This window comes from Protopterus annectens, chromosome 1.part0 (assembly GCF_019279795.1).
Source record: "Protopterus annectens isolate FY-2018-M chromosome 1.part0, PAN1.0, whole genome shotgun sequence".
In the NCBI taxonomy this organism is placed as follows: domain Eukaryota; kingdom Metazoa; phylum Chordata; order Ceratodontiformes; family Protopteridae; genus Protopterus; species Protopterus annectens.
Window position 1 is genome coordinate 1,925,608,587 of NC_056725.1, and position 12,690 is coordinate 1,925,621,276.

A 12,690-nucleotide genomic window follows, 5' to 3' on the forward strand; every position below is an offset into this window, starting at 1 on the left:
CTGCACTGTAAGTCCAAGCAGTACAGCTGTGTAAGAACTTATCATACCATGAAATGAAAAACCAAAAGAAAAAAACAAGAATGAAAAAACACAGCCCAGCAGTTCAGGACCCGTAATTAGCAGCTACTTAGTCCAACTTATTCCAAACAAGGAAAAATTACTGGCAACGGCCGAAAGGTCTTTGAAACAAACAGTCTTTATTGAAACAAAATGCTCCAAGCGCTTTCACCCGTACATTTTCGGGCTTTTTCAAGGAAAATCACTCAGCAACATTGTGCGCTCCTTTCACATGTAATCGGCTCTGGTGGGTTAAGGAAGTTTGCTTCAGGATAAAGAATTTTGTTATTAATAGGGAAGATGCCAGCAATTGTAGTATCTCCTTTCTTAAAGTAAGCCTGTATGTCCTGACTTCTTAGCCTACAACTATCCAACTTTTTCTCCAAATTTGATGCATGAAGCTTCATCAAAGAAAATGTAGCTCGAACGGCTCAATTTGTGCTGAAAAGAAATATCCTGAAAACTAAAAGAAAGGCATTCCTGCACAATTGGTGGCCCTGTGGGACACCACTTGTGACCGGCTTGGAGTCTGACATGGCGCCAGCTACTCTAACCCTGTGGGTTCTGTCCTTTAGCCAGTTTGCAACCCATCTTGTGACATATGGGTTTACATTTAAGCTGGTAAGTTTCTCTATAATACCCGAGTGGGGTATTGTGTCGAAAGCTTTTGCAAGGTCAAGGTAGGCTGTATGGACTGCCTTTCCCTCATCAATGGCCTTGGTGACTGTTTCGAAGAAGTCGACCAAGTTCAAAAGGCATGATCTGCCCTTGACAAAGCCAAACTGGGTTGGGTCCAATGTCTGCAAGTCCCCTATGTCTTTGTTTATGAATTCCATTATGATCCTCTCCATAGCTTTGCAGACCAGGCAGTGATCCTTCAGTGGTATCGACTCTCACTCGCCCACAAACTAGTAAACCATCCTCTAAACGTCCCATCCCTCCAGAATCTACTCCAACCCTATCACACCACCAGACCACTAAGATCCAGCAACAAAAATCACTTGCAGATCACTAAAGCCAATAACTCTGCTGGTGAAGTACTATTCTCTTGCACCATAGCCAAATTATGGAACTCCCTTCCACCCACAATTACCTCCGTACCATCATGCACCCACTTCAAAACTTTACTAAAAGTGCATCTAAAAACATGCTGGCTATGCCCTTGCAACTCCCACTCTAATATCACCCCCCCATCCAACCACTACCTTTCTTTCCACTCCACTAACTACCTTGATTATAGCAAGCTCAGATGCTCATAAGCTTAGTATTTATTATACAGCAGGAACTTCTTATTGTAACATTTGTTAATGTCTGTTATGTACTTCACAGATAAAGATTCTAGTTGTCGACTGATGTACTATGTTCTTCATCTGTAAATATGTTGTAAGTAATTGCTATGTTAAATTGTTAATTGCTATGTAATCCAATGTAACTACTGTCTGTTTATTTTAACTGTGGAGCTTTTCTCCCCGGGCCTCCGCTGAAAATGGACCTACGTCCAGTCGGACACTCCCGGTCAACAAATGTAAATAAAATAAATAAATACTAAATAAATAAATAACTAATCATCACCTCCCTTCTTAACCTAGCTTCTACTACTCTTTCCCATAATTTCATGCTGTGACTGATCAGTTTTATCCCTCTGTAGTTACTACAGCTCTGCACATCACCCTTACTCTTAAAAATCGGTACCAAAACACTTTCGCCACTCCTCAGGCATCCTCTCACTTTCCAAGATTTCATTAAACAATCTGGTTAAAAATTCCACTGTCATTTCTCCTAAACACCTCCAAGCTTCCACAGGTATGTCATCTGGACCAACAGCCTTTCCATTCTTCATCCTCTTCATTGCTATCCTTACATCCTCCTTGCTAATCCATTGCACTTCCTGATTCACTATCCCCACATCATCCAACCTTCTCTCTCTCTCTCTCTCATTCTCTTCATTCATCAGCCCATCAAAGTACTCTCTCCATCTGTTCAACACACACTATTCACTTGTGAGTACATTTCCCTCATTATCCTTTATCACCCTTACCTGCCGCACATCTTTCCTAGCTTGGTCCCTCGGTCTACCCAATCGGTAAAGGTCCTTTTCTCCCTCCTTAGTGTCCATCCTTTCATACAACTCTCCATACGCCTTATCCTTAGCCTTTGCTCTCTCTTTGCCATGCACCTCATCTCCTTATACTCCTGTCGACATTCTTCATCTCTCTGACAATCCCACTTCTTCTTCGCCAACCTCTTTCTCTGTATACTCTCCTGTACTTCCTCATTCCACCACCAGGTCTCCTTGTCTTCCTTCCTCTGTCCAGATGTCACACCAAGCACCTTTCTAGCAGTCTCCCTTACTAGCTCTGCTGTAGTTACCCAGCTGTTCAGTAACTCTTCATTGCCACCCAGTGCCTGTCTTAACTTTTCTCTGAACTCCACCTCAGAATCACCCTTTTTCAATTTCCACCATTTGATCCTTGCTGCTAACCTCCATTCTATGCTGCCTAACTACACTTTCCCCCATCATCACTTTACAGTCTCCAATCTCCACCAAACTGGCCCTACTGCATAGGATATAATCCATCTGTGTGCATTTCCCTCCACTCTTGTATATCACCCTATGCTCCTCCCTCTTGTTAAAATACGTATTCACCACAGCCATGTCCATCCTTTTTGCAAAATCCACTAACATCTGACCTTCTGCATTCCTTTCCTTAGCATCATACCTACCAATCACTTCCTCACCCCCTCTGTTCCCTTCACCAACATGCCCACTGAAATCTGCTCCAATCACCACTCTCTCACCCTTGGGTGCCGTCATCACCACTTCAGCAAACTCACTCCAAAATCTTTCTTTCTCATCCATCGCACACTCTGCTTGCGGAGCATATGCACTAACATTCATCATTAAACCATCAATTTCCAGCTTCATAAAACATCACACTGACACTCTTCACCTCCAAAACACTCTTGGCATACTGTTCCTTCAGGGTAACTCCTACCCCATTTCTCCTCCCATCCACATCATGACAGAACAATTTGAACCCGCCTCCAATACACCTGGCCTTACTTCCCTTCCACCTGGTCTCTTGCACACACAATATATCAACCTTCCTTCTGTCCATCATATCAGCTAGCTCTCTCCCTATACCAGTCATATTGCCAACATTCAAAGTTCCTACCCTAACTACCACACTTCTAAACTTTCTCCTCTCTTCCTGCATTCGGGCATGCCTTCTCCCTCTTCTTCTCCTCCTTCGGCCAACAGTAGCCCAATTTCCGCCAGCAACCTATTAGCTAACAGCACTAGTGGCGGTCATTGTTAACCCGGGCATTGACCAATCCCGTATGTAAATCTGTATTGTTTTCCGGATATCTCATCTGGCAAATGTTTTGTGCCAGTTGCCCTTCCTGACGCAACCCTCCCCATTTATCCGGGCTTGGGACTGGCACAAAGAAATGCATTGGCTTGTACATCCCCAAGAGACTATGCATTTTTAAATGTATTTATTCACAACTGGCAACTAAACATATGTTGCAAACTTGGGTGTACATGCATTTTGGTATAAACCATGGACAGGGCCAGCCTTGGGCTTCATGGGGCCCCATCCATTGCCTTCCCCTCACAAAAACACCAGACGCCCCCATCTTGGCCTACCCACACAATCTAGATTACTTCATTCTTCTCTTTTCAGTTCGTCTTACTTGCTCTTCAGTTTGTTACTGCATCTTCTCATTGTAACAACACAATATAAGTAGGCAGGACTGCTCTCTAATAACTGTGTAGCAAGCTACTGCATTAAGCTGGGGTACACAAGGCCCCCAGAAGCCACAGGGATTTCTAAATGCTTTTCAGATGGTACACTTTGCAGTCTTTTTTTCTTTTTTTTTACTTATTTTTATTCATAAGGAATAAGGATGTTATGGTTAGATCTAGTAATAACTGTTAAGGGGGGGTGGGTATATATATATAGGAAGGTTTATGCGGTTACTAGCTTTGATGTCTTTAGTACACAGATTGTTAAGAATATTAAATATTTTTGGAGCTTTTTACTTAAATTCAGGCAGTTTAACAGTTTATGTATTAACCTGACATTTTTCACAAAAGTGGGAGATATATTTGGGACATTATTATACATGGTAAGTTTGTTAAACCAGCAGACAATCTGCATAAAAATACTGGTTAAAGGTACATATAGATACTCAAGATGTTCTAGCTGTAAATATAATGTAAATAGTTTTGCTAAGATTAATGTTTTTTTTTTAATCTGAGTGCGAAATATTATTGTTATACAAAGGGTAGTATATATGCCCTGAAATGTCCCTGCTGCCTGTTCTATACAGGGGAAAGCAAAATGCCCTTTAAAAGTTAGATTAAAAGACCATGTAAGAGACATCAGAAATGCTAAGAAATGCAGCGCTGTGGCTATACATTTTAAAGTAGGTCATGGCACTAATTCTGAAGTTTTAAAATATACTACTTTGGAACAAGCTGCTTCAAATGTGGAAAATGTTCACATTAAAAGAAGACTGCTTGATCAGGAATCAGTTTTATTTTGAAGTATGGTACACTGACCCCCAGTGGTTTGAATGTGGAATGCAACTGGAGATTTTTAATATAATTCAACGTAATTATTTAGTTGTTTAAATGCATTAAATAGGTTTTACGAGTGGTATACAAAATGTTGAGTCATTTAATTGTTTGTACTCCTTGAAGGCAGTTGTTTGCAGAGGCGCTAGAGTCGTTTTTTGAATAAATTTGTTTCTTTCACTTTTTTTTCCCCGTTTTATATATCTTCAGTTAACAACTCCTGAGGACAGTCAATGTGTCTCCTTTTACACCAATACTTCTGAGGAGCCTCTATGGTGGGATGTTCCAGAGAGGACTCTGAAGAGGTCTGGGAGACCCCTGTATGGACGGTTTCATGGCGCAACAGGGCCTTCTGTCCTTCCAGGACTAGATGAGTCAGCTCGGGTCCCAAGTGCATTCTATGTGGAACGGGTGGAACTGAGCAAGTGACAGAAGTCCGTTCATCTGACAAGGAGTGTGCTCTCTCAACAGACTTGAGGACCAAAGCCTGGGGAGAAACCGAAGCTACTGTTCCAGGCAAACTTCGGAATTTTGCCTGGCTAAGTTCAGAGCCGGACACAGCAAAGCAGAGGTATATGTGCAGAGGCTGATTGGAAGGGGCAGCTCTGAGAACTTCAGGTCAAGATGGTCCCCCAGTGCCAAACACAGATGCTTTGCGCCCCCTGAGAACATTCTGGATCATAGCCGGTCACTGCCAGCTGGATCAGAGATGGTACCAGAACTGAAGACAGCCAAGTCTTCAGATCCTTAGTAGACAAACTCTAGGTGACATTGGGATCCATAATCCCACAGCCGAAAAAATAGATCAGGGTAGGGTAGAAATGATAATGTGATGAGGGGAAGGATCTAAGCTCCCGGATCCAGCTCTGGCCGGAGCCAGGAGAACGGCTAACTAAAACTGAGTTCTGAGAAATTTCATCATAAGGTCCACTTCGGTTATGGACAGGCTCCTAGTCATCCAGTCTGACTGCAAGGATGAGGCAGCAAGTGGCGATTTAACAAGAATGGTAAAAAGGCCTCTCCTGCAAAAAAAAAGAGGAAATGGGCCCCAGAGAAAACCTCTGCTTTGGGAGCAGAGGGGTACTGGATCCAACCACAAGAGGACATGAAAAAGGAATCAGATTGGATGGTTTATTTATAATTCAGTGCCAGGGCTATGGAAGCAACAGATGTGGAAGAACGATTGGGGAAGTATTTTCTGCACTCCTTGGATTTCTCCTTATGTCCGTCTGTGGCTTTATTCCCCTTTGATCTGTCTGAATGTTTCTTGGCAGAAGAGAAAACTTCACAAACAGCAGAGAGGAGCCTGAGCTTTGGATCTCAAGTCTCCAGCGGCCAAAGTTGGATTTAAGATTGTATCCAAAGATGCATCCAATGAGGAACGGATGGAAGAAACATCAGATTCACAAACTGTGGAACAGATCAAAAATAACAGGCAAAAAACAGGACATTCTGCAAAATTCTGGACAGCTGAGAGGTATGATGATGGCCATACAATAATTTTCTCCTTTTCTAGTCCACACAATGTATTCCAAGTTGCTCCACGCAAATCAGGACAACTATCTGAATGAACACTGCAAATCATGAAATTAAATAAGTAACTAACTAAATAAACAAATAAAATAACACTTACCTCACAAATAATAATAATAAATACTTACCTCACAGCTTTCTGTCCTGCACTATTCCTGTACTGTCCATAATTGTGCTAATTCAAAATGTCCCAGAATCCCAGGTTAAAGATACAGACAATCAGTAAAGCCAGAACTTGCTTAAAGAGATGTCCTATATTTATTTATAACCCTTTACTGCTCTGGTGACAAAAATCATGATTTGTCTGAGGCGGATTGCTTGCACAGTGGTACATACGATAACTGGACCTAATGTATAGCTCTTGTACAGTGGCTTGTTTGATTAAAGAGAAAAAAAAGAACGTTTAGGTCTAACCTCACATTACTTAACTTGAATTCTCAAATCAAGTGGAGCACCTCCTCCCTGGGATGCCTATCATGCTGAGGGGTAGGCACGTCTTGTACTAGCAGGGCACCATGTTTTATTTTTTTAAAGCAACAGAATAATACATTTTCTTGCTCTAAAAAATAAATTCAAAAGAGCACCCTTCCAAGCATGGTGCCTTTGGCGATCTCCTATTTTATTACTTGTGTATATGGCTGGCCCTGACTGTGGAAAGTTAGTTTTCATAGTTTCATACACTGGGAAACTAGATAACTGACTGAATGCCAAGAACTGTGGGATGTGCAGAAAACAGATCACACAAAGATGTCTATAGTAAATGTTTGATTTTCCTCTGCCCAACATGGACTGCTATCCACACAGTCTTTTAAGCAAGGAGACTCTGTCATTAGAAATCTCTCTAGGAGTTCACCTCCAAAAATGGGTCTAGCGTCTGCTTTTGTGCTGCCATGGTTTGGCCAAGACCTCCTGGAGTCTTTTACCAAAGGGAAAAAAAAAACATTCAGAAAAATGTGAGAAGCACAGAGAAAAAGAGGACATAACTGAAGACTCGGGTTTCCCAAGTTAGGGTGGCACAATGGGAGGTGAGGCACATTTCCAGCCTTGACTGTGGAGTCTTTTTTGGCCAAAGCCTTTGGCACACCTGCTTTGTAGGTGCCATACCTTTGGTTTCTGTCAGGTTCTCCTAGACAAACATACCCAAGGCCCTTTGACAGCTGACTATCCATTATCAGTGAGGGCACACATTGTCATTTCCAAAGGGAAAAATGGGATCCATAGGATTTTGTTCAAGAAAATGTTCCTGGTAGCTGCACTGAAATTCTGATTTCCTGCCTCAAACACTGCTTCTTGCTATGAGAAGCACAAGGCATCAGAAATTTAAGTGCAGCCTAGCATGCCTAAGCCCAGTACCCCAGATGACTTCTGACTCATTAATCTAGCTGGCCGAAAGTTGTGTGTCCTTCAGCAAGTCCAAGAGACCCAAGTTAGAAACCCATCTGTTGTCTGGACCCCTTTCTACAAAAGACAGGGGTGGCTCCTTCCCAAGAGCAATATGACTCCACTGATTTAGAAGCCAGTGAACTAGTTTATGTGGGCAAGTTCCGACTGATAGAAAACCTGAACTCAGACACCAAAGACATCCTGACCTTTGCTGCCCCTTGGGAGAACTATTACTTTGGGGAAATCTTGTAAAGAGAATCCAGGGAGTACTCTGAAGTCCAACAGAGCTTCATGGGTCTCCCTGAACCTAGGCCATTATCAGTTCCTCCAGCATTAAATGTTCTGGAAGATGCATTTCACAATGCATCATTGGAGTCTGACTTCCTTCTCTCTGATCCTTGGAAGCCAGACTGGTTTTACAAGCTCAAGAATTTCCACAAACATCTATATAGAAATGTGTTGGCTAATCCACATGTGCTGTCAAGGGACCCTTATCAAAGGAGTAGTTGTGGTCCCTACCAGGAACCATATCTCAAACAGCAAGGACAGCAGAACCTTTGACAGAGTTGGTAAAAAGGTATATACAGTGATTATAAAAAGTTTACACACCCCTGTTAAAATGCCATGTTTTTGTGACATAAAAAAATAAGACCACAATAAATAATTTCAAAACTTTTCCCACCTTTAATATGATCTATAACCTGTACAATTCAATTGAAAAACAAACCCGTTAGGGGAAAAATATATTTAAAAAAAAACATACAATAAGAAAGTTGCATAAGTGTGCACACCCTTAACCCTTTGATTTAATTACAGCAGTCAGTCTTCTTGGGTAGGAGTCTTACTAGCATGTCACATCTTGACTTGGCAATATTTGCCCACTCTTCCTTGCAAAAGTGCTCCAAATTTGTCAGACTGTCAGGGCATCTCTTGTGCACAGCCCTCTTCAGGTCACCCCACAGATTGTCTATTGGATTTAGGTCTGGGTTCTGGCTGAGCCATTCCAAAACCTTAATTTTCTTCTGGTGAAGCCATTCTTTTGTTGATTTGGATGTATGCTTGGGGTCACTGTCATGTTGAATGGTGAAATTCCTCTTCATCTTCAGCTTTCTAGCAGACGTCTGAAGATTTTGGGCCAAAAGTGACTGGTATTTGGAACTGTTCACAATTCCCTCCACCTTGACTAAAGCCCCAGTTTCAGCTGAAGAAAAGCAACCCCAAACCATGATACTGCCACTACCATGCTTCACCGTGGGGATGGTGTTCTTTTGATGATGCGAAAAGTTGTTTTTGCACCAAACGTACCTTTGGGAATTGTGGCCAAAAAGTTCAACTTTGGTCTCATCAGACCATAACACATTTTCCCACACGCTTTTGGGAGACTTGATGTATTGTTTTGCAAATTCTAGCTGCACCTGGATGTTTTTCTGAGTAAGAAAAGCCTTCCATCTTGCAACCCTACCCCACAGCCCTTTCATATGGAGAATATGGGAGATTGTTGTCACATGTAGTACACAACCAGTACTTGCCAGAAATTCCTGTGGCTCCTTCAGTGTTACATCTCTTTGCAGCCTCCCTGACCAGTTTTCATCTTTTCATCAATTTTAGAGGGACGTCCAGCTCTTTGCAACGTTACTGTTGTCCCATATTTTCTCCACTTTTAGATGACTGTCTTCACTGTGCTCCATGGTACATCCAATGCTGTGAAAATTTTTTTGTACCCTTCTCCTGACTGATACCTATCAATAATGAGATCCCTTTGATGCTTTGTACACTCTCTCTGAACCATGGCTTTTTGCTGTAGCAGGCAACTGAGTAACGTCAAGAAACTCCTACTAGTACAGCTGAACTTTATTTGGGGTTAATCAGAGTCTCTTCAATTGATGACAGGTATGTACCCAAGAAGACTGAATGCTGTAATTAAATCAAAAGGTGCTTCAACAAAGTACTGTACATTTTTTATATTTTTTCCCCTAACAGATTTGTTTGTTTTTCAATTGAACTGTACAGGTTATAGGTCTCATTAAAGGTGGGAAAAGTTTTGAAATTATTTATTGTGGTCTCTTTTTGTAGATCACAAAAAACTGGCATTTTAACAGGAGTGTGTAAACTTTTTATATCCACTGTATTACTTCTACTCTTTTTTTGAGAAGGGCTCTTAAACTGCCAGCCCTATAACCTATCTCCAACAAATCCGGTTAGAAAAAATGAGAATTAAGGCAGGGGGGACTGAAGATAAGAGAATATTAATGATAAAAACATGAGAAAAGAGTTGCTCAACTTATGTGATCTATCCTTCCAAGCTAAGCATGATGCTGTGGATGTATCATGTAGGGCCAGTATCTATAGTGTCAGTAGGTATGTCACATGCCTGGTTGAAGACTATCCTCCTCCCAGATTATGTTATGACAAATTCTCAACGTCCCCTTGAATAAGGCTCTGTTCTTCAGACCTCCACCCCCAAAAAATTATATATATATATATATATATATATATACGGCTTGCACCTGTCACCCCTGGGATTCCGGATATTGGCTAAGGCTCTTGCCACCCCCATAGTGCCTTTTTTAGGCAAGGCTCAAATTCTAAACCTACCACCCTAGAAAACAAAAATGGGAAGAAACTGAGGGTAATGCTGCTCAATGCCAGAAGTCTAAATCTCAAAATGCACGCACTCGAGGCCCTTCTCAGTATGGAGAACATCGATGTCTGTGCTATAACTGAAACCTGGTTCAAGGCTCCTGAGAGCAACCCGGCACTATTAGGTTTTACCTCATATCATGCGTTCCAGCCCCAAAACCCGGACCACACCACAAAAGGAGGGGATGTACCCATATTCATAAAGGATACCCACACCTCCAGGTTGGTGGCAACGCACGGCTTCGGAAACCATCCAGGTGCAACTAACCATAGGCAAAACTGCTCTACAAATTGTAGCATGCTACAGGCCACCCTCTCAAACTCAGGAACCCACACAGCCTTCCTGAAGACACTGGAGGGTATAAATGTATCTCCAAACACCATCATATTGGGTGACTTCAACTACCGAATATAGACTGGGAACATTACTCAAGCCCTAACTTTCTAGCCCAACGGTTCCTGGAGTTCATAAATTCAAATGCCATGGAACAGCTAGTCACTGTTCCCACGAGAGGAGAAAATATACTAGATCTCATTGTCACAAACATGGGGACAAAATGCTCCACACCGGAAGTATATCCCTCATTGGTGAGATCTGATCATAAACTAATCTCACTGGAAATCCACATCCCGCCCCACCCCAAACAAAATACCATAGTGAAGAACTTCTCTAAAGCAAACTTCACACTACTCAAGACTGGTGTGGTATCCTTCAAGGCCCCTGAACCAGAGGAAACCACAACCCAAGCTGCGGAAGCCCTTACAAATGCCTTCTATGAACACCTCCAGGACTGCCATGGATCAGGCAATCCCAAATAAAACCAAGACTCTTTCCACAAAGGGCAAACGTCCAGTCTGGTGGACCCCAGCCATTAACAAACTTTACAATAAGAGGAGAAAGCTATTACATGATAGAACAAAATCCATAAAAGGGAAGTCACCCCTGATCATTATTAGTAAAAAATCGAGCACTCATAAAATCAACTAAGGCCAATTTTGAGAGAAAAATTGCCATGGATTCAAAGGACAATCATAAGGCCTTTTTCAGCTATGTTAGGAACCTGGCTGGAAACTCCCAGATATGCTCAGAATTAGTCCAAAATGATACAAAAATCACTGAACCCACAGACATTGCCAACATACTGGCAGACAGGTTCAGTGCAAACTTCACCCCCTCTCCCCTAAATGAGAGATAACTATCCCAGCAGAGTGTAGCCTCCCGGACATCTCAAATGCGAGGTGAAAGCTGCTCTCTAAAGCTAAAAACACAGCATCAATGGGACCGGATGGTGTCCCCAGCTGTGTGCTACACAAGCTAAATGAGGAATTAAACCCGCACATAAGGCAGCTGTTTAATCTCAGCCTTACCACAGGATACGTGCCCAAGGAGTGGCGACGGCAACTGTGGTCCCACTCCACAAAGGCGGCGCCTCTGGACCCTGGTAATTACGCCCCATAAGCTTAACAAGTCTAGTCTGCAAAGCTATGGAGAGGATCATAATGGAGCTCATAAACAAAGATATAGGGGACTTGGAGACATTGGACCCGACCCAGTTTGGCTTTGTCAAGGGAAGATCATGCCTTTTGAACTTGGTCGACTTCTTGAAACAGTTACCAAGGCCATTGATGAGGAAAGGCAGTCCATACAGCCTACCTTGACCTTGCAAAGGCTTTCGACACAATACCCACTCGGGTATTGTAGAAAACTTACCAGCTTAAATGTAAACCCATATGTCACAAGATGGGTTGCAAACAGGCTTAAGGACAGAACCCACAGGGTTAGAGTTGCTGGCGCTGTGTCAGACTCCAAGCCGGTCACAAGTGGTGTCCCACAGGGTCGGTCCTTGGCCCCTATTGTTTGGCATTTATTTCTCAGAATTACAGGCCAACATGGGAGGACTTTGGCTGACAAAGTTTGCAGACGACTGCAAACTGGGCGCCATAGTGGAAAGTGCATCGGACACGGATATCCTTCAGAAGGGACTCACGGAAACAGATAGCTGGTGCCAGAGCCATGGCCTGAAGTTAAACGCCAAAATGTATAGTCATACCCTTCGGAAAAACAAGGTAACCCCAAGCTACCATATAGGTGGCAATCCACTAAGCACAGAAGAGGTTATCAGGGACCTGGGGACCCAGGTTGACAGTGGCCTTTCTTTTGACACTCACGTTGCTAAAGTGGTTAGAAAGACCTTCTACATTGCCCACCTGATCATGAAGGGATTCACATCCAGATCTAGTGAGGTCATTGTTCCCCTGTACTCTTCACTTATCAGACCAATGATCGAGTACAATGCCCCATTCGGGATGTATCTCACCCGACATCTGCAGCAATTGGAGAGACCCCAAAAGTTCCTCACCAAAAGGATAAAGGGACTCCAAAATGCCAGATTGAAGAAACTCCAGCTCTATTCAGTCGCATACCGTCTGCTCAGAGGTGACATGTGCATGACATACAAGGCCATGTCCAACCCGGAATTAATGGGCATGCT